This window comes from Chelonia mydas, chromosome 5 (genome assembly GCF_015237465.2).
Source record: "Chelonia mydas isolate rCheMyd1 chromosome 5, rCheMyd1.pri.v2, whole genome shotgun sequence".
Classification (NCBI taxonomy): domain Eukaryota; kingdom Metazoa; phylum Chordata; order Testudines; family Cheloniidae; genus Chelonia; species Chelonia mydas.
Window position 1 is genome coordinate 113,009,087 of NC_051245.2, and position 24,048 is coordinate 113,033,134.

The following is a 24,048-nucleotide window of genomic DNA, read 5'->3' on the forward strand; positions in this document are numbered from 1 at the left end:
CAAGGCTGCATGAAGGGATTGCAAAAAAGGTCTAAGTTTGCTACAATGACTGTCAGATTTTCACTATGCCAAGGACCTGATTTTTTAGAGATGCCACGGTTCCATGGATGTCAGCTGAAGTTGTGGGTGCTCAGCAGCTCTGAAAAATTAGGCATAATTTGTATAACGATTGCTTGAAGAGACGACGACGGAAAATGGACCTCAGAGTATTAGTTGGGAGTTTCATCATTCTGCTGCAAAATGTAATTTCAAACAGATGACTGCAAGCCCTCATTATGCATATGGCAATAGCCAAGTGGGAAAACTAATTTCAATTGCAGAGAGACTAATAGCTCTCATGAGTTACAGCAGCCATTGGTGAAGAAAATGTGAAAGTACAACCCAGAAAAGAATACCTAAAACTTAGTTTTCAGTTATTTCTCCACTCGACGCTATTCTGCCAAGTATACAGAACACATCAAAAGATCAGCTCCTGCAGCACGATATTGTGCTAGCTGGCAATCTGATAAAACAAAAAACAAAGCTAGTCAAATACTGCAAAAAGCTTCCCACTAATCTAGATATGAATTTTTATATTTGCTTTGTTTTCCACAAGTTTCCTAGCAAATGAAAATTACGGACAGACATGTTCACTGAACTAATTAACTGCACACACTGAAGAAAGCAAGTTTTGCATTCCATATGGAAAGTGTTTGCATCACAGACTGGATTCTAAAACACATAACTCTCATATTGTGTGTTTTACCAGTAGATCTCAGAGTGCTTTACAAAAGGAGATCAGTATCATTACCCCGATTTTACAGATAGGGCAAGTGATGCACCTCTAGTCAGGAAATAAAAACATACTGAGATCTACTCATAGTGGGAACAAGCAAAAAATAGTCCACATTTCAAATACTGAATACACAAAGAACTGTTCACAAACAACACACAGAGCAAGCTGTATTCACAGGAAGTATATGCTGAATAATTTTGAAATTGAAGAATTCAAAAAAAAAATCACAATCACCAAAAAAAGGTAAAATTGCCCCTCGCCCTCAAAAATTATTCTTTGAAACTATTTGCCCAGCTCAAAAAAAAAATAAAAACCAGATATAAAATTAAACATCAAGGCCATAATTTTCAAATTTGGTTGCTCCTAGGCATCCATACTTTGGCTCCTGAATAAAAGGGCCTGATTTCCAGACAGGCTGATCACTCTCTATAAATTGGCAACAATGCTTCAGTTTGTGAGTGCAACACCTCTGAAAATCAAGCCAGGTGCCTACAGATGAATATAGGTGCTTAATTTTAGGCACCCAAGTTTGAAAATTTTGGTCCAAAGTTCTGCCATCCTCTTTTCCCTTAAATGAACTAGATTATGTGTGAGGCATACTATTAAGGTAAGGAGGACAGAGATTGTGAGAGGGATCCAGGCAACAACTTAAAAAAAAAAGCGCTTGTTTAAATAACGTGTTTTTGAGGCTGCAGGCAACCACCATGGCGAGAAGGAGCCATGGTGCAACGGACCAGATCTGCCCCAGGCAGGCCACCCACTGCAAGGAAACAAAGGGATACCTCCTCTCTAGTTCACCAGGTAATCCTGGACTGACCAAACAAATAAAGGCCGAACCAGGAGCAAGCAGCATGTATTCATGTGCCAACTACACCGGTAAGCTATGATTCAATATAACGTACCGGCCCAAGAGTACATGCCCTCTGGTAGCTTGCCCACAGAGAATAAAATACATTGACACGATCCCCACCTCGCTACTCCGCTCCTCAATGGGGTTTTTACTGCCAGTGTTGGGGACAGAGTACCCAACTCTCTGTGTGCTGAAAGAACTAGGCGAGAGGTTGGTTTTGGCCTCTGCTCAAGGGAGCAAGATGTGTGGGGGTATGGTGGGGGAAGGAGCTTTGTACTCCTCACCTCACTCACATGCACCCTCACAGGATTAGGCCCAGTCTAGCTCACCATCACCACCACCCCCCAAGTCACTGACAATGAAAAACACGAGGAGCAGCAAACTCGGGCTCCAGGGGGCTAAAGAGGCTATTGCACAAGGAGCTGTGTTGAGACCAAGCAGTAGCATTGTGATCAGAAAGCCATTAAAGGTTCAGAGATAGCAGGTCATCAATTTTTAAGGTCAAAAGGGACCATTACAATCATCTAGGGTGAAGAATGTTGACCAGTTACTGACAAATCTCCAGAAAGAAATAATGGAAACGTCATGGTAGGCCTTCAGCAGGGAGAGCAGGCTACCAGCTGGGCTTCCCTAGGTTAACAGATGTCAACAAGGAACTACAAGCACCCCAATTTGGAGTCAGCTACATTCCAGCAATCAGAACAAAAACCAAAATCCCACTGGATGGGGCCCATGCTAACAAAGGTGAAGTGATTTATTTTGAAATCGAATATGGGGATGAGTATGGTATCAATATCTGATCATCAACAAGGCAATTCACAACAAAATGAATCTCGAAATACAGCTTGAAATTGCTCTAATACTGGTAGCATTTACAATCTGTGTAGAACTTTCATTGTTTTCAAGCTGAAAGAAATCACATCTGCATGAAGGATGAGAGTGCTCTGATAATTGTATTATCATGACATTGGACCCACTAAAGATAAATACACAGGTAGAAATTCAAGTCAGTTTTAGAAATAAAATTAGATTTCTCAAAATGCTCTGAAATTTTCTTGAATTTTGTATTGATTTAGAAGTGTCTGAGGATGAATTGCTCATATATCAAATAATATGTTTTGAAGGGTCTGAAAAGAACAATTCACTTTATCACAAACCTTAGGATAACGTTAAAGTAACCTGGCTTTATGTCCTGGTTGGAACAGCTGCATAAATACTGCAGAAGCAGCTGTGCTTCTTCAGGAATGTGTTCTCAGTGCAGCTCTAGGTGAAAATGGACCAACTCATGGGAAGAAGGATGGGCTTGTGGTTAAGGGAGAGGAATCAGCACCATGACACTAAAGAAAGGGTAGCGCAGCCTATGCAGATTTGCAACCTGTGGGAAGTTTGGAGAGGGACTGTGATTCCCTCATCTCTCATGGGTTTGGTGTAGCACCAGTGTATTTCTCTCTTTATCCCCTTCCTTAACTTCCCTTGCAGGGAGTTCTGCTCACCTTACTCCAGCTATGTGTCTTCTTCCTAATGGAAGACGAATGTTCTTGCCAGTACTCCCAGCCCTAGCAACTGAGTGACTGGGTCACCTGCACAAGAGCGTCATGTGGGACTGCCCAGTTTCCATGTCTGTAAGACCCAATGTGATTTAGGCGGCAAAATGTATTTTGCTTGCACAACTCAGGCCCAAGTGCAGGCCTTTGCATGCAAAGTAGGCATGAGGGGACAAGAAGAGCGTGCCTGTCTGTTCAGCTACTTGTTTCTCTGTCTCAGGTTTTATGTGGCTGGATCTATCCCTACAAAGCCGGGCAGTTTTGAAAATGTGATCGATGGAGCTATTTCTCAGAAGGGATGGGGAGGGGGGGAGACAGGTGAGTTTGTAAAACCTCCAACAATACATTTTTTCGGTTAAAGCAGTACCAGATTTACCATGGCACCACGGCACCGGGCCCACGCTCCAAAGAGGCCCTGCCTCCCCACCCCCGCTCTCTCCTGCGGGGGCAGCGGGCAGAAGCTTGGTCCTGCCGGCAGCCAAGCTCCCCACTCCCCTGCCTCTTCTCCCAAGCGTGCTGCGTTCCTGCCTCCCCCTCCCAGCACTTCCCCCGCCACCGAACAGCTGTTTGCTGGCCTGAGAGAGGGGGAGGAGTGGAGCTGCAGCGTGTTCACCACTCGGGAAAGGAGGCGGAGAAGAGGGGGAGCACCCCCATGACCTCAAGCCACACCCCCAGCCCTCTGCCCTGACTCCTGCACCCCCTACACATACCCAGCCCCCACCACGGCATGCCCTGACTCCTGCACCCCCACACACACATCCCCACCCCCAACCCTCGCACCAAATGGGAGCTGCCCCAGGTAAGCGCTCCACACCCCAACCTCCTGACCCAACCCTGAGCCCCCTCCCTCACCCTAGCTCCTGGCCAGACCCTGCACCCCAACCCCCTCCCAGACCCTGCACCCGCAGCCCTGTGCTCAGTGCAGAGAGAGACGAAGAGAAATGGCTAGAACCAGGGAGAAGGTAGGTACACACTCTATGTAAGCAGGGGTGGGGGGGATCCTGTTTACCCCCTCCCCAGCCCTGCTGTGCTGCAGTTTACCCCCGACCCCTCCCTTCATCCAGGGACCAACCCTAGCTCCTGCTCCACTGTGCTTTTGCCCCCGGCCCCTGCCTTGCTCCAGTCAGCAGGGACTAATTCTTCCCCACCCCCAACCCCCATGTCCCACTGTGCTCATCTTTCCCCGGCCCCTGCCTCACTCCAGCTGGGGATGAATCCTTCCCCTGCACCATGCCCCACTGCCAGGGTAGATAAAAATCAATGACTTTAAAAAAACGGCTTTAAACCGGATCTTTTTGGGGGGAAAAACTCTTAATTAAAACTATATCTCATCATGGAATAGGGATTATAAATTCTAATTCTATAGTATGAGACAATATATTCATGTAATGTTTAAGAAAAGTTTTGTAAATGAGTTCCAATAGTTCGTGGATTAGGGACCCAATCTTCTGGGGTTCCACAGGCTTCTGTATAGATTATTTAGGTTAATCTTTCTATCTACCCAAAGGGACTCAGTGCTCAGTCTAGAAGATACCATCAGAGATGATTAATTTTGCAGTTCTCAAACTGTAGAGGTAACATGCTTATTAACAGCAAAAATGTTTCAAATAAATACATATATAGCGGTGAGAAATAACAGACCTCCACTCTATTGTCCCTCAGAAAATTTGTGTGCACAGAGTCAATCTCTTACCTCTCTTTAAAAGTTAAAAGTTTCAAAAAGTTCAAGGAATATAAGATTGTTGGGGGTGGAATAGATCTGGACAAGGAGAAGAAGTCTGGAGATAAATATGAGAAGCCAGGGACATATGCTTTTTTGTTAAAATATTATGTTTGCTGTTGAAGGAAAAAATCCAGAATATTTAACGTTGTTGCTTTAGTTAAATAAAACAATTTAAATGTCTGTCTGGTGATGTTTTCCAGCCTGGCAAGAAAATCCTCCAAATATTAATGATTAACCTGTTGAATTGGAGATAGTTCACTCCCAATGACTTCATAAATATCTGCTTCTATTATCTTTGGTAAATGAAATAACCAAACAATCATTGATTTTATTATATAGCTGTAAAACTCATCTGAAAAGTTTTCAAAATAAATCACTGTTTAAAAATGTATAGTGTGTACCTTTAAAAATGAAACCTCCATCTATCGGAGTTGTGAAGAATACGTATTAACAAGAATACGTATTAACAATCAACAAGAATGCCCTTTTATGTAGAAAACCATGATTAAATACAATCTTCCTGACGAGTGATTTAAATCATGATTTAAATCAAATCCACCCTGTCTGCTGTGCTCTTGCCCCTGGTCCCTTCATTCCCCAGGGGGCCCCTCAAATATGTTTGGCACCAGGTCCACAAAAAGTTAATCCAGCCCTGGGTTAAAGCCTCGTATGACCTAAAAGCCAGATTTACACAGACCAAAAGCAGGTTTGAATGAAAACAACTATCCTCCTTCATTGTTATAGTCACCAACTGAGGACACAACAAGGAAGTTCTCTGGGAGAGCACAGCATTCCCATGCTTTGCCTTGATCTATGCTTATTTGGCTACCCATTTATCTGTGGCTTGTTACCTAAATACTATAGGTAAATAAATGTTTCATAATCAGAGGCTTTCTGAGCTCTCAGAGTGACTCAAGTACACTGTATAAATAAATAAAGTGACAATCTGTTGTCTTCTTATGGATAAATAACATTTGTTTATAAACCAACCTGACTTTAATTCAGGTAGACATGCAAACAGCGTCTTGGCAATTCACATTAGTTTTCCTCCCCTCCGATCTCTCCCTCCACATCACAGAACTTACCCAGCTTCTGGAAAAGATAAAAAACCCTCGGACGTTATCATTTACATTCCAAAAGTTGCAGCAAGTTGGGGGTGGGGGGGCGTTTTATTAGCAGAAAGATAAAAGTGAAAAGAGAAGTCAAGAAGGAGACGGTCACTCCCAGTGAGTTTAATGCCAAATATTATCCACAAGAAAAAGGTACTAAATTTAAAGAGTCTGGTCAAATGAAACTGCATGGGGCAAAAGGCTACAGTAGTTTTATGGTGCCTTAAATACTCTGGGTCATTTTCCCCTTTACGATATTCTGATTTTGTGCCAGCAGACCTGCTCTGGCAATCTTTTTTTAATGGCCTCACTGATGTAGAAAGTTCTGATTTCCTCTTAAAATCGTCATTTCTGGCTAATGCATTCCCCAGAGCTGCAGAGAAACTTTCTCCTCTCCACTGGCAACTTAAGCTCATCCCCTACAACTGTAGGTGCTGTCGTTGCTCGTACTCACCTAACACATCTGAATCAGAAGAAATTATGATTTGCGTAAAATGGTAAGCTCTGCAGTGTAGGGACAGTCTACAAAGCTTTGATTGACCAGTGCTTAATGCAGTAGGGTCACGTTCTTGTTTGGTCCCTAGCTACTGTACTATTAATAATGATGCCACTGTCAACACAATGACCATGTGCAGCTGGCACAATAAGACGTCCCATTTCAAAATGATGAGAGTGTCATTGAGATACTCAGTGGTACAAGGCTTCTCACGTCAAAACCATGCATCCTGCAAAGAGACTAGTGAACACAGTTGCCAACTTTCACACAGTAAATAAGCACCCTGACTTTCACAACAAACCAAAAATCAAGCTAATCCCATTTCAAAACAAGGCCAAAACAAGCCAATCCCTAAGAACCCCAACACTCTATGTAACTAGATCCCCTGATGTGCAGTCTGGGACTGTGGTGGGCCTGCTGTGCACCCCAGACTCTCTCCCCCCTTGCCCCTGCTTGCCAGGAGCCGATTAAAAAAAAAAGAAGAAGGAACAAGCTACAACAAGCAACAAGCCAAAAAACTAGCCAACAAGCAACTCACAAGCCAATTAAGCCAAAAAACAAGCCCAATTTCTGAGTTTTTTTCACGGGTTTGGCATGTCTGCTTGTGTATTTGTATTATCTGGATTGCATATAGTAATAGTTAGAGGCTTCCTAACTTACTCCCGTGCTGATAGTGAAGTTTTGTGACATTCCCTTGTGGTTGAGGCAGCTTTGTTTCTATCTGCTGCATGTGTAATTTTAGCCTGTGTGCTGATGTAGAATGGAGCTACAGTTTGGCATGTTAAACAATGACGTTTGCTGGCTAGGAAGCTGTGGTGTGCATGGCTAACAGTTCAGGTAGCACTGACCTGCTTGCCTGTCCTGCTGATCCACGGGGGCTCTGCTCTGGAACAGGTCTATTGACTCAGCTCTTCCTATCAATCAGGAAGAAGCCCCTTATGGAGGTTATTCTCAATGATCCTTCCTCCAGTGCAGAAGTCACCGGGTGCAGCCAAATCACTTCAACACAATGGGTCAATACAAAGGCAGAGTGTAACAAGCCATGGCAGGGAAAGCAAGTGAAGGCTCCCAGGGAAAGAGACAAAAGAAAGAGGCTGGAAATGACATAGCGAGGAGGTGGGGTACATTCAGTCGGGAAGGAAGATGAAAATGGAGTAGAAAGAGAGAGAGGACAAGAGAAAAAAAATCAGAAAGAGAAAAAAGGTGCAATAATGAAAGAGAAAGGACACTATATACATCCACCCACAGCACCCTTTGTCATACTCTGAGGAAATGATACGTCCAGAAAAGCCACATCAGGGATTGGAAAGTTTGTGTCCCCTTAGAATGAGCTCTCCATGCTAAAATCTGCTTTGTGCACACTGTTCCCAGGGAAGGAAACATTGCATGCAGTTCCACTTTGGGTTTTACTACTCAGGGAAAGATTTTCATTGCATGGCCCCACTTTGTCCTCCACTGAGAGATAGGAGAATGCTATCTCTGGAGGCCTCTGATACTCTACTTTTAAATGACAGGGAAAGTCAAAACCATCTTTCACAGAGTACAGACAAGGAACAACAAAGCCATGGGAAAATCACTGAGCCTGATGGATAAATCACAAGTAGCTTCACTGGTGAGGAATGTAAGAAAGGGAGCAGTACACTAACCATGTTAAGGCTAATAGGCGCAAATGACCAATGTCTGCTAACACAATGGCATGACCAGTAGCCAGATTTTATTCCAGACCACAAAATCTGTACCTAACACTGCAGTAGAAGCAGGAGTTGCATTAGGAAATGCCACTAGTTGGAGGAAGGGACCAATAAGAAATAAAGCAACGCTAAAGCCAGGCATAGGACCAGCAATATTATCAATGATAGTACTGAAGACTTTCGAGATTTATTTATCGGTCTGTGTTTCAAATGTAAAGAGACTGATGGGGGAGGTGATGAGGACAAAAAAATCAATCAGCTATATGTGGTCTCACAGCAAGCCAACACTGGCACTTAAGAGGACCCTTCCCTGTACAGATGTTCTGAGAAATCCCCTTGGTCAGTACTCCTGGTGCCATTATATTTAGGAAGATTATTTGGATCCAAATACAAACTGACTTGCTGAAACACGCATTTGTCTTCACATTTATGGAAGCCTAATTTTGATGCCTGGAGCACCACTTCCAACTACAGCTGTTATCCACAAATGGGTACCATCTTCCTGAAAGCCAAGTCTCCTGCACTTCACACCATCACATCCTGTTAGGTACAAGGCTGAAACCTGATGCTTCAACAGCCAAGTTCAGGGGTAGTCTCCTTCAGAGCACACCAATAGCCATCATCACACAACTGATGGTTTCAGAGCTGCAGCCTCTGCACAAAAGCTGTAGGGTTTTCCTCCCTTCCCCTTTAACACTTTCATAGTCCCAAAAGTTTGCAACAATAATACTTGGCACTTGTACACTACTTTAGGTCTTCAAAGCACTAAATCAAACTTCCCCAACCCCTGAAAGATAGTTAAGTAGTATCCACACTTCACAGGATGGAAAATGAGAACCAGGGTTAAGTGACTCACCCAAGGCAACAATGAACTAGCCACAATTACTGTGCAGCAGAGATGGGCTGGAGTTAAAAAGTCCAGATCCAGATTTTAAACAATGCAAAATGTAAGGTCAGTTTCACATCATTGTAAAGACAGACAGTTTGTGAATTCCAATCCAGATGTTTAAAACACCAAATATTTGGTAATGTTTGGATTGGACCCATGTCTGGCATACAGGAGTTCCTGGTTTCAGTCGCCATCTGCTAGCCCATGCTCACTCCCTAGCCCATGCAGTCTCTCTGAATTAGTGCTGGTTAAGCCTCTGATCCGTGAGAATGTAGAGCAAGGCCACATCTGAGAAGTGTCACAGGAGCCCCACACTGAGTAAAATAAAACTCTTGAGTTTTCCCATTTATTTACAGGATATCCACAGAAATAAAAAACCAGTCAAGTCTCTGAGCACTGTCCCTGCATGCAGTTGAACAGCCTGTGAAGGCCAAACACCAAACAATATAATGAAGAGGCAGCTCTTATCTCCAGAAATCCTTATCCTGCCTTACGGCCAGCAAACCCGCATCTCTTCTGCCATCAGGAATAGACCAACTGCCTTTAATGGTCAGACCCACTGGTGCTTAGCTGCATCTGACTGCTTCAGGTCAGGCAGAGTTCTAAAACCCTTGCTGCTATTTATTCCAGGCCTCTCTCTCAATCAGTTAGGCCTTCTTCTAGGATCACCATGGGGCAGGGATAGAGGATCCTCTGGAGGGCACCAAACAACCAGTACCTCTAGTCATCATCGGATGACTCTTGCCCATACCAACCTTCTGAGGCCCTCATTCATGACTAGTGGAATCCTACAAGTCTTTTCCCCAGGAGGCTATTTTTGATAGTATCTCATTCATCAGTGTATAGGATGGGAAACCACTTAGGGGAAAATAAGACCAACCTTCAAGCAAAACTCCATCTGAACCCAACAAGACAACCCTTTGAGATCTGAAACAGGAAAGAGAATCAAGAAAAAACAAGCCTCTTGGATATATTAGTAAATGAATAACGGTTTGTGTAGCTCTGATCTCAAGTCAATGGCACTTATGGATGGATGCCATCTTTCGAGTTGCTATGCTGCTTCTGCATCTGAAGACAGTTGTACATACAACAGACTGTCCTGGAGTCTGGGGAGAGGAATGTGTCAAAGACCCATTAGAGAGGCAAGTGTGGGGACCACGCTCCCTGGGCAAAATAAGGGAAACTTAAAAAGATGTTACATGAGGAATTGTGGTAGGATAGGGTCAGGCACTTAACTTTCCTAGGCTCCACCCACCATCAGTGGGGGAAAAATACACACACACACACACACTTGACCTTACAATTTTAATTAAAATTCTAAGGTCAGCCTTGAAAGACTAGATACTTTTGGATAGAGAGATGGGAGAATTTGAAGTGGTGACCAATCTTTCCACCATTATGTCACCTGCTTTTTGTGTCCCCGTGGTCCACCTTGTATTTTTTCTTGGTTCCTAAGAGGAGAAACAAAAGAAGAGGCATGGTTTACTAGCCTGAGCACTGGACTGTGAGTCAGGAAGTTCCAGTCCTGGCTCAGATTTTAGACAAATCACTTAGTCTCTTTGCCTCAGTTCCCCATCTGCAAAATGGGCATAGAAATGGTTACTTACCTATCTGTCAGGGATGTTCTGAAGATTAGTTAATGATTACAAAGGGCTTTGAACATAAGACATTGATGTAAGGGCATGTTATTAATGAGCTCTATATAATAACTATTGACATTATTAATTATTATTATTAATAATAAACTGTACATGATGCAAAAATGACTGTCTCGGTCTTTGGTTAAACACAGTAGGCTGGTTTCTGGCCCCTACACCGGTCCCTGCTCCGATGACACACAGGAGCCATAAAGAGGCCACAACCAGCCAAAAGACAATTCCCAAGGCACAAGAACTGAATGGTATGACCAAGATGAGGCACATTCTTAGCACTCAGCAATGCAGAGATTCTGCACTACAAAGCAGGTGGTAAGACTTCTGTACGTTAGGGCTGCAGCGTGGCCAGAGGCTGTTTGGTCCTCTGCAGTATCCCAGAATTCAGGTAACACAAAAATGCTAAAAGCCACCGTTGCCGCCCTTCCTCCTGGGCTGTGTTGTGTCTCTCAGGAGAAGCAGCCCAGAATCCTGCCCATAGTTTAGAAAAAGGCAGCCATGAAGAACAGCAGTTTCCAAATCTCTTAGGGCTAGACTGAGCCTTCATACTCAGCCCTGTATAAAGGGTTGTGCTTAGCTGTCCACTCCTGCGAGAGCACTAGACCCGGAATCACAATTCCTCTCTTGCTTCCTCATTGTTCTGGGAGGGGGAACAATAAACTACATACCCTTTTGAGGTATAGCATACTTCTCCCATCCCATGCACCTAGCCCACTCTGCTGGTCAGCACTCCCCCATCACAGGGAGGCACTGCTGAAAGCAAGACCCTGCTTCCACACCTCAACCGCCCATGCAGGGTGCCCAATGGAAGAATAAAGGTCTGTTCTCACACAGCTCATTTCAGGAATAAAAACATATTGGACTATTAGGATAATAAAAATAGTGTCTATGTACAACATTGAAAACTCTTGCTACATATAAGAGGGTGAAGACAATCATTAGGTGACCTCATGTAAAATGATAAGGGCCTAAGTGTATTTATATATATCACATATTAGCTGGTAAGAGCACAATCAATATAAATGTAGGCCTAGCTTAGTTTGGTTCATCAAAATCTTTGAATAACCCTTTTGGGGGGGAAGGAATAGAAAACAGTGTTTTATCATTTCTTGGAATATCCCCGATTTGGGTATGAGGTTCCAAGGATGAAGTAACAACAAGAGGTTATGACGACCCAGCCAAATATAATCAGGGTAAACAAAGATAGTCCCCAAAGTCCCTGACAGATATTACGACGGATAGTTTTGTTATTGCTAATAAGTAGATAAGTTATATAGGGTGTGATGCCAAAGCTTACATTTGGCCATAAAACATTATTATGTAACAAATCAAAGGAGAGGGGTATTGATAAAAGTAGGCTGTCATCTTGGATATAAAAGTCTCCTGAGACTTAGTCTTTGCCTGTGTTTTTGTACAGCCTTGTCTGTTTATACTCAGCCAGATCATTGGCCAGTCACTCTCAGATGATCACTGGGATGTGGCACCCAGGCTGAAATAAACCTGTTCTTTAGATCTGAACTCTGGAGTTAGCATGTGGGGGAGAAGGTGTGGGGGAGGGGTTCTGCTACAGCAAGTAGTGGTTGTCTGCTTTGCTAGGTTTGAAAGGTAACCTGTGGGCTTGACTGATGCTCCTGAAAACATCCTTACACTAGACATGATATGTATAATGTGTATCTAAGGTTACAGAATATGTATAGTTTATGTGTTTTTTGACAAACAGCATGCAATCGTGAAATGGAAGAATGTATCAATGCATGGCGTACAAGGGGGCAGACTTAAGGTTGCACATTCTGCCTTATCTTTTGAATTTCCTGACTTCAGAATGCTTAACTGGGCAACCTTGACATTGTCTTAATGTACTGTTTGTAGAGAATATGCAATATATAAGCCAAAATGGGTTCACTCTAGAAGTCCCTGCCACTGAGCATTAGAACACAGTATGCTTTCCAGTCTGTTTCTCTGGGAATAAGAGACTCCTATCTAATCATGACTGGCATCATTTCTACCATGACTTTTTTTGCAATGTGATAGCTTCACCTGGAGTTTGCCATGTTATTTTGATGAAGGGAAGAAAAGCATTAGTATATAGGAAAAAATAGCCATCTGAAAATACCAACAATCCTCTCTTCAAGCTGAAGACAACAAAGGCTATTGTGGTATCCAAACTTCCCTTCCCCTGCCTCCCTTGTTCATGTAGCAATCGGTAGGCTGTGAACAGTATATTACAATCTCTTTCTGTGGCATAAAACGGAGGCTATTTTTCACTATTAGGAAACCCAATAGATTGCTATCAACTGTCAGACTTTGGGATTGTTGTCTTTTGAAGTCCTGTTTGATACAAGTTCTGATAATGCAATTCAAGAACCTGACCCAATGCACCTTGAGCTGGCTTCCAACTGCTGGGATATAGGCACTCAGAAGAAATAAACTAGAGTTGTTCCATCAAAAAATCATTTTGATGAAAAATTCTTTTACCAGGTCTAGCAGTCGGCTTGGAGTGGGGCCTTTTTGGTAATAAAAGCAAACCCCAGGGAAGGGGTAAATTTTTGACTGTTTATGAGTGTCTAGTCAGTTTGGAGCTGGGTGGAGGGATGACTCCAATTTATACTTCCTAATTGCAGCCAGCTACAATGTTTCCAACAATATCCACAAATAGGGGAAGAGCTTCATTTCCATTTGAAATTGGTTGATACAAAAATATCAACTTTCAGATATGACGAAAGCAAGCCAGAACTGTTTCATTCCACAGTGTTTTACAAGGAACACATTTGCATGAATGGCAAAAGCATCTAAGGCAAAGCATCTTCACCTCATATAGTGCTGCACCTCATTTCTCTATATCCTCTGAAACCACAAACCAATCTCAGCAACAGAACTCTATTACCAGTGTTAAATGTCTATTAGAATTGTGACAGGTTCCCCCCTCCAGGTGCTACTTGGAACTGTGGTACCCCTAAGCCCACCTGACCCACCAGCCTGGTCTCCCTTTACACTGTATTGCTGAGGCAAGCTAGCCAAGCCTTCCCCCAGACTTCACACTGCACTTTACCAGCACACATACAGGTAGGGATACACCCAGCTGCAGCTATACACACAGATGCTGAGATCAGCTTTGCATGAGAAGGCTTGGTTAAGGCACCTCCCAGTTGCTAAGGCACGTGTATCCCACACACCTCTATGGCGTGGTGTTCTGTCCCCTCTAGTGGCACTGAGATCACTTACAGAGAGAGAGAGAGATTAATGAGTTTCCTCTACAGCCTTAGCTAACAGCCAGTTGGCTTTTGGCTCATGCACTAAGCTCCAGAGGTCCCAGGTTTGATCCCTCCCACCGACAACCAAGGTCTGTCGGTTTTACACATGCACCCCACCACTCAGAATGTAAACCCAAAATTATACCGTCTCGCACTGCATAGGGATCTATACAGCATAAGTTCATAAAATTCGCCCCCTCCCTCAATGTGGAGAGAGATATGCAACAGCTTTCTGCCCCAAGTTAAAATTTCCACACACACTGGTTTTAGACAAAACAAAACAAGTTAATTAACTACAAAAGATAGATTTTAAGTTATAAGTGATAGCAAACAGATCAAGGCAGATTACCTTAGTAAATAAACAAAACCACAAACTGAGTTTAATATATTAGATAGGTAGGATATTAATTAGCAGATTCTCACCCTGAGGGATAAACAGGCTGGCAGACTCTCTTAAGACACAAGCTGCCTTGGCTTTCCCAGGTTTTCATACACAGACTAAAGATCCTGGGACCATCACTTCCCATTTCCCACAGTTCAGTCCTTGCCCCTTGGGTGTTTCCAGGTGTGTTTTTGCAGGGAGAGTGAGGTACCATCATGATGTCATTGTCCCCTTCTATATCTTCTTCCCACTTGCTGGAAAGCTATTGTGCTGTGACCTGGGTCAAACAGTTCCCATTGTGTAGGGCTATCTCTGAGTGGTTTCTGTTGTACCCAGTTCCTGGGGTAATCCTTGTGCTTGTGTGCATGTCCTCAATAAGCCATTAACACGGTTTGGCCTTTTTACTGTTGTACCTGAAAGGCTGCTTGTGGGTGTTTTCAACCTCACAACACGTTTCAGTAACACATACATAGCCAAACTTCATATATGACGGTAGCACATACAATTCAATGAGATATTACTGTCTAACAGATCAAGATTTTTACAATGATACCTCACAAGACATATGTTGTACAAAACATATCCTAATTACATGACAGTGGTGAATATTGGGGTGCCAGTGTCTCCCTATTTCTGTGCATAACTGAGAGAAAGATGGATCATTAAACAGTAGCAAGTGTCCCCTCTGTACACCACAGGTAGTTAAATGGGTGCTGTTGCAAATGTGTCTCTACAAATGATTTGGGGGAGATAGGGAAGGAAAGGTATCAGAACAAGCTGAAGGGCCATTGGGATTTGTAATGGGTTGGGCTCACCACCATGGCACCTCCTGCTGGTTGCTCTGGGAATTAGCCCTGTCCTAGCCATGGAACGCCCTCTGCAGGTGGTGTCCCGCCATTGCCTGCTCTGCGATGCTGTCTGGGACCCGTGTTGCTCCCTGGCTTGCGGCGTCCTCCTCTGGACTAAGCCCTCCGGCTGTGCCCCTGCTCTATTGTCCCCCCCTTTCCAGGGGTATCATCAGTCCTCAGTCTGCACCTGCCTTCATGGCCACCTGCCGCCCCAAAGTCTAGTCCCTTGCCTTGGGGACAAGGCGCAGTCCATCGGCCACGCTCCTCCATGGTAAGGTGCAATGTAAGAAGAGGACCCAGGCCCACCTGCTACTCTGCAGCCTCCCACTGCCCTCCTTCAATCCCCTCTTCTGTGTACCCTGGGCCACTTCCCCTTGGCCCATGCACCTTCTTGTCCCTTTTCATCAGGGGCCACCACCTGGCAGGTAACAGACCAGAGCTCGCTCTCTGCTCCCCTGAGCCTACCCAGCACTGCTCTAGCCTAGCTGCTTTGTCTACAGGGAGCCAATTCTTCTCCCTTGCTTGTCAGGAAGAGACTCCTGTCTCTTCTGCTTTGCAGCCTTTATATAGGGTCCAGCCTGGCCCTGATTGGCTGCCTTTCTGCCCTTCTCTGATTGGCCGGGTTCTTCACCGGCTCCCTCCAGCCTGCTTTAACCCCTCCTCTGCCAAAGTGGGGCAACTGCCCCACTACAGGTTTCATTACTGATTCAGGAAAAATGGTTCCAGGACACAACTCTACGGTGAATTTGAGTCTTTTATCTGAGAGTTGGAGGGTCTGATTTTGAGACTTGGGGCCTGTGTGCATTTTTGCACCTACTGTGCACATGCAATTACAGAAATGGTATGCACAGATCTGGCATTTAAGCATAAAAATAAGGACTGTGTCCATTTAGGCATGCAAATGCCCACTGCGTCTGTACAATTGCCATTCATTGCACATGCAATGTAGGCACAAAACTACGTGTGCAAAACTATGCATGGACCTCAACTTTCTGAATATTGCGCCTAGGAAGACATGCTGAGAGAGACAAAGAGTGGTTTTGATTTTTTTTTGTTTGTTTCAAACTGGATTGGTTCAATATTTTCTCAAATTTTATTTTATGGTTAAAGTGCAGGACTGGGACTCAGGAGATCTGGAGCGAGAGCCTGCCTGGCCCCACTGAAGTCAAGGGCAAAAATCCTATTTATTTCTGTGGGGCCAGGATGTCACCCCTGAATTCTAATTCTTGACTTTCTGAGCAGAAATGCAGATATGCTTGAGAGGAGAGGGAAGAATGAGGTAAACAAAGGGGGGGGTTGGCTTTAGGTTTTTGGGGAGGAGACTGGGGGGAAGAAGGGGAGAGGGAGCATAAGCAACCCAGACAAAAGTAAGGGAAGTGATATATAGTAGCAAAGGCCCTACAACTTGTTCTTTATTACCATACAGGAAAGAACACATTAAACACACCAAACCTGTGCTCATATAAAGCTAAAAACGTTCTGGGAGCTTGAACAAGCACAACATAAAAGAGCTGAATAATTTGTTGATCAATAAGAAAAGGCAAGAATATGCACTGAGCATGTGGCTCTGGGTGATGGGTGATGAGTAAGGTCCAAATGCCTCCTGAAGCTCCAGGAAGTAGATAGCATGGAGGCTTTACCATTCCTTAGGACAGTGCAACTCTACTCCCCTGCATTATTCCCAGACCGGTGCAGAGGGACAGGCAGGGTGTCTCCACACCACCCTTCCCTGCCTTTCTACTGTGACCCAGCAGCTCGAGGATGTTGCAGCCATCCTGAGGGACTGCTGCTGTGCCTGGCCACTGTGAAGGAGGCATGGCTTCTTATTAGCCCCAGTCATGGACCAGGTGCTGTAAAAACATGTTGTGCTTGATGCTGTACAAATACAGAACAAAAAAAGATGCCCCACCCCCACCCCAGAGTTTATATACAATTGAGAGCTGGGTGAAATTTTTTGGATGAAACTTTCTTTTATTTTTGGGGGGAAACATGTAGATTTGGTGACACCAAAACATTTTGCGAATTCATATGGGTGTTGCCCAAAGTGTTTTGGTTAAAAACAAACGAACACACACACACACACACACACACACCGCCTCAACATTTTGGTTTAACACTTGCAAATATTTTGATTTTTTTGGTTTCAAAACTAGATTGGTTCAATATTTTCTCAAATTTTATTTCCTTTATTTTAAATCAAACATTTAGAACACTTTGCTTGACCCAAAAGAAAAATTTATTTTCAACTTTTTGACGCACCAAGAATCTCAAATTTTGTTTTCAGTTCAACACTAAACTATTTCCCCCGTGATTTTTTGGAATTGTCAGCAAACTGAAAAACCTTTTATTCACACAGGTCTACGTACAGTCTAAAACCCTTAAACACACCCCTACCCCCATGCTGAACACAGGCAAAATCTGATCCCAAATTTGTAGTTTCTCACTCTGAGAAGGGAAATCAAGCCTCATGCTTTAAAGAACCCACCGATCAACAAGGAGATCCGGGGAGCGGGAGGGATAGCTCAGTGGTTTGAGCATTGGCCTGCTAAACCTGGCATTGTGAGTTCTATCCTTGAAGGGGCCATTTAGGAATCTGGGGCAAAAATTGGGGATGGGTCCTGCTTGGAGCAAGGGGTTGGACTAGATGAGGTCCCTTCTAACCCAGATATTCTGTGATAACAAGGAGATCAGGCAGGAGTCCCCACCCCTGTGTACAGTATTGTACAATGGGTTAGATACTTCATGGGGTGGGAGGAGGGTGGTTACCCTTGTTTAAGTTTCAAGTATTGTCCATTGCTGGAAGCAGAAAAACAGACTGGGGGACAAATGGTGAGGTCCAATATATCAAATGATTTGTTCCCTTTCAGTTCCACCTGAGGGTTCTGGTGACATTATCAAACTACCAGGGCTATGTGCTTGTATTTTATGACACAAAAGCGTCTCCACTGAATTATAGCTTTACAATGTACAGTTGGATGAACATAATTCTAGATGTAATAGATAAATACTTATTACATAATTGTTAAGCCTTTAAGTAGTTGATGCATAAATTACATTCAAATAACTAAATTGAAATTCAATTTTTATTTGAAGAGTTTAAACCTTCTCACCTTCACTTTTTCTATCTCCCCCGCCCAACTTTTTCTCCTCAGTGTTTATAATTCAACTTTTTTCAACTTTGAATAGAGAATTGATTTTACTCCTTATGGTGTCTGCACTCTCCACCCTTTCGTGGAAGGCGAGGAGAATACTGTTTCTTATGTCAGTCTATCACCTCCTTTTCAGTTTTTAAAACAATGTCTTCATAGCTATGACTTTGCCACAAGCCCCATGTAACAACATGCTGCCTCTGGTGCAGACCAGGGAACATATTGTGACTCAGAGTCACAGTCTGGCGATGGCTCCCCCACTTACACCAGGGGGGGAAGCAATCAGAGTTTACTTCCCCTGGCTGGCTGCCCCAGTTGTGCTTGCCAGGACGTTGGAGAGCGGAGGGGAGGGCAGGATGTAGCCAGGGCTCCACCCACATGCATGAGAAGAGGAGAAGCAGCCCAGCAAAGGCTGCTGCTCTCCTTCTCCATGCTGCTCCTTGTAACATGTAGCCTAAGCAAGGAATCAATGGGGCCCTTATACCCCTTACTCGGGTACGTAATACAGCTCGTGACTGAGCCTTAAAAGAATAAAACAGATTTAAGTTTTGGCTGCTTCCTTATTCCAGATTATAAAGATGTCCTAAGTAAGGAGGCATTAAGCTGCAGGCAGGAAATGCTTCTTCAGTTCAGATCTATAGGACAAAATTATTTGCTTAATAATGTAGAACCCCTTTCAGGGCCAAATGTTTAGGCCCAAATGCACTACCAGAATTGCAACGACTGCATGCCCAAAAGGCTGTTTAGACATTTTGAGCATGTGCTCACTCAACTCACACATACAATTGCAGCGACAGTATAAGACTCCTGGTCTTGGAAAGTCGTAGCAGACTTACAAACCACTGTACGTTGTAGAGGTGGACAAACAGCCACATACACAAGCACAGAACGGGTGGGCAGGCAGGAATTCCACAACTACATACACAAGACTCTCTTCCACAGGAGTTCTGGGAGTATACATGGACACACATTGTTTGCCTGCAGCCTGTGCGCCTCTTTTAAAACTTCTTTCCATTAGTGTGTCATGGAAGTTCTTTACATTTTACTAGAAATGCATTCAGCTTTGATCAGAAACCCCTAAAATGCATAAAAAGCCAGCTGGTTTCTAGTGATCATTAAAACACAAAGCACAGCCCAAATTTGTTGAAAGGTTGAAGTAATGTTTATAGACAGAGCAGGTCAGGGATTTTCTAACATAAAACTTTTTGCTGTTGTTGTGATTGTTGGGTAATATCAATTTGTCAAAACCAAAATGTTTAGCAAAAACATAGCAGCTTCGATGAAACTTTCCTCAAGAAGGTTTTCAGGTCCAGAATGGAATTTTGGGCCAAACTGGATAGAGTTTAAATCACTTACCTGAAATGTGATGTCTGTTCCAATTAATATTATTCATACAAAGCAAAACAGCTCCAACAGGTAAGAGTGATTCAGAGCAGGGACTTGAGCCTGGCTCTCTCAACATCCCAACTAAGGGCCCTGACTCCTGGGCTACTAGCTATTCTCGGGTCATGCTTGCTCTCCAAATAACTACATAAATGTAAAAGGTCTCAGGTGCAAACTGAAAAAGTTTGAAACCTCAAAACTTCACATGAAACAGAATTCTCGTTTTCTAGTCAGCCCTCCGTATGAACACTTTGGGTAAATGTACATAAGAACGGCCATCCTAGGTCAGACCAAAGGTCCATCAAGCCCAGTATCCTGTCCTCTGACAGCAGCCAATGGCAGGTGCCCCAGAGGGAATGAACAGACAGGTTATCATCAAGTGATCCATGCCCTGTCACCCAATCCCAGCTTCTGGCAAACAGAGGCTAGGGACACCATTCCTGCCCATCCTAGCTAATAGCCATTGATGGACCATGAATCTATCTAGCTCCCTTTTGAACCCCATTATAGTATTGGCCTTCACAACACCCTCTGGCAAGGAGTTCCAGAGGTTGACAGTGCGTTGTGTGAAAAAATACTTTCTTGTGCTTGTTTTAAATCTGCTACCTATTAATTTCATTTGGTGGCCCCTTGTTCTTGTATTATGAGAAGGAGTAAATAACACTTTCTTATTTACTTTCTCTATACCACTCATGATTTTATAGACCCTCATCATATCCCCCCTTAGTCGCCTCTTTTCCAAGCTGAAAAGTCCCAGTCTCATTAATCTCTCCTCAAATGGAAGCTATTCTATACCCCTAATCATTTTTGTTGCCCTTTTCTGAACCTTTTCCAATTCCAAGATAGCTTTTTTGAGATGGGGTGACCACATCTGCACGCAGTTTTCAAGGTCCGGGTGTACCATGGATTTATATAGAGGCAATATGACATTTTCTGTCTTATTATCTATCCCTTTCTTGATGATTCCCAACATTCTGCTCGCTTTTTTGACTGCCGCTGCACATTGAGTGGATGATTTCAGAGAACTATCCACAATGACTCTAAGATCTCTTTTGTAGGTCCAGTTTCAGCCCAATCATGGCAGATATATGGATTGACTTCAAGACTAAATGAAATTCATAGTCTCACATGGTTTCAGTGAAAAGGCAAGTGATACCTGGTGGTGTTTAGTTTAAGTCTGGCTTTGAATTTTGGGGTTTGATCAAAGCACAACTCAGGGGGTAAAAATTCACATGGATCAACACCTGCCCCACAAATGTTTGCATGAATCCCAATGAGTGTAAGTCACTGAGTGTCTCAGCATCTCTTTATAGCTAATAGTCATCGTTAAAAAAATATTTGCTTCCTTTGCAACAGAGAGATGCTGTTACATGCAACAGAGAGATGCATAACATACAGGCCAAAGCCTTAAGTCCTTACTCAGGAAAAACTGTAATTGAAGTCAATGAGCTCTTGTTGAATAAACAAGGAGAAATTGAATTTTTTGTAACCAGTTTCAAAGCGGCATCAAGCTTTCATATTGAATTACCTGGCATTTGTCAGTTTCTGCCCCAGCCCTACTGCTATTAAATTATATTTTCGGCTGCCAGGAATTGAGATCTGTCTTGCTCTATTACCCAGCTCTCCCTATGTCTCTGAGCTTGGGGGGTTGTTTTGTTTTTTGTTTTCATCCCTAGGAATTTAACAGAAGAGATGTTGGCCCTGATCCTGAAGTCCCTATGCTGGAAAAAACTCCTCTTGATGCTCCTGAGATTTTTTCCATGCATAGTTGTAGAACAGGAGTCCTTTGGTCTCTTTTCATTGTTCTTTATATACCATCTCTTCCACTGCTGGTCCTCCATTCCAGTTCCAGTTATGCTGCTGCTAATGTGTTCCATTAAAATTAAAGGGAAAATCAGTACGGTACGGCTATCTGGAGAACAGTGAATTAATTAGTCCCCCTTCCCAAGAAAAGAACATGAAGAGTACTAAAAGCAAAGATGGTTGGGCCTGATCCCATTGGAGTCTATAGGAGTTCTTCCATTGACTTCAATGGGCTTTGGATCAGGTCTCCAGTGCCCAACATAAGGCTTGGTGTAGCTAAAGATCAATATAACACAACTATTCAGTTGCTTAAGACAATTATGTAGTGCGGGGAAAAGTGTGTGGGGTGGGAGGGAGGACAGACAGCCAGTTTCACATTTTCAGATAGCACTGACAAAGATTCAAGGAGCTAAATCCAACAAAGATAAGGTTGTAGGGGGGTTATTTAACAGACATTTTCTTGGCTTTTTCAAATGTTATTTTCAGCCCTTTGTAACTTTTTGTCCTCCTTACATTGCATCCATTACATGACCCTGTTTAATTTTACGGCATTGATTTATAGTTGATAATTATTTTGGTTTAATAGTTTTAAGGTGTCTCTTGTTTTACTGCTTGCCATCAACAGTCTCTCTCTCTACAACATGCCTTTGGCTAAAAAGGAGTTTATTACTCCATAAAAATGTCCTCAGCTAAATAATAAATAAATTCAAACACCCCCCCTCCTTTTTATGATTCTGGTTTTATAAATTTGGGGTGAATATTTATGTTTCTGAAGGTTAAGGGACTGCTGTTATAAAAGCTGAAGGCCTCCATTTAGATACAACACAGGCAGTTGTAATATACATGTGACCACAATGACCCACCAGTGGCCCAGTTCTACTAATAAGGAAAACAAAGTGCTTAGTGAGTTTGCTTCCAGATAAATAAAGTCCCCTTTGTACAGTCTTGTGGGGCCAGATCTGTGAAGCTTAACCAAAGTTAATGGAGGAACAAAATTGCTCTTTGGTGGACCACAAAAGATTCAGTCCTGTAGATATATATTTTTAGACAAAAGCCCACTAAAGTCGATCCAAGTTTGTGCCTGAGTAAGGACTGCAGGGACTGGGCCACAATGAACATAAATCAAACTAAGAAATATTCTGAGCCAGATCCACAGCTGGTGCTATGGATGTTGTTTTGGCACTTTGAAAATTCCTGGGTTCTGCCTCCACACTCAGGACTGGATACCGCCTTGGAGTGGCTGCAGAGCTCGTAACGTGATGTTGTGAGCTGCTGCAGGCTGGAGCACTCAGTTTGGGGGGGGTGATTTTTTTAGAAAATAAATAAGCAGTTATCATAAAGGTGTTAGGAAGCGTAGAATATTATTTCCTCCACTGCATTTCTGTCACTGTTGTCTGTGTCATACAGACCGTGCCTTTTGCTCCTTGTCAACAATTTTCTCCCCCCATTTCGGCTCCAACCCAGCATAGCAGTTGGGCACATGTAACTTTAAACAACTGACACTCATTGAAGTTAATGGGACGGCTTTGACGAATGCATGCGCTGAACTAATTGACTGGATTGGGGCCTTAGTGCACAACTGAATCCTTTTTAAAAAAACAATTTTCCATTCTTATTCCAATGATTGAGACAGACTATGAATATCTGAGGAGTTTTTAAGTCACAAGTGAGAAGCAGGCACCCAATCCCAATGAACTTAATTGGGCACCTACCTTCTCTTGTGCCTTGGAAAATCTCCCCCATTGTTCCTCACTGTATGTATAACAATGAGCACCCACATTTCCAAGCCCTGTGTCACTGGTGCCACGATTCTGTAGTCTCTTTACCCTAGGGTTAGTGTTTTCTGATAGCACACAGGAACCATTTGTGAACAAAAGCAAACGCCCCGAAGGAATGTTGCACCATAAACTTGAACTTTATTAAAGGGAAATGAATTGAATGAAACAAAAAGTTGAAATGACAGGACCAAATTGAACCCTGGGGTAAGTAATAACATGGCTCTAGAAATGTCACTGAAAAACTGCACTCATTCAGAGCAATGCTGAATTTGGCTCACATGGTTCCAGAGACAGGTAATTACTGCAGAAAAAATTAGTATCAATATTCATATTTTTTAAATGCATTTTGGGTTCACCCCCCTTTTATGTTGGGCCTCCAAAAATACTCTAACAACTGAATTACTGGCAAGAATATTTGCTGAAATGATGAATTTTAAGTGAACGTTGCAGAAGCAAAAATGCGGATCAGGCTTCACAAGTATTTGCACTGGAAACCTGATTCTAACAGTGATATTTGGGGATGTCTACGCAGCAAAGAAGAACCCGCAGCTGGCCCATGCTAGCCAACTCAGACTCACATGGCTCACACTGCCAGGCAGTTTCATTGCTGTGTAAAATTCTGAGCTCAGGCTGGAGCCAGAGTTCTGGGATCCTCCCAACCTGCAGGCTATCACTGACCAGCCATAGTTATCTAGTTGCTGTGCAGACATACCCTTACAGAGGCA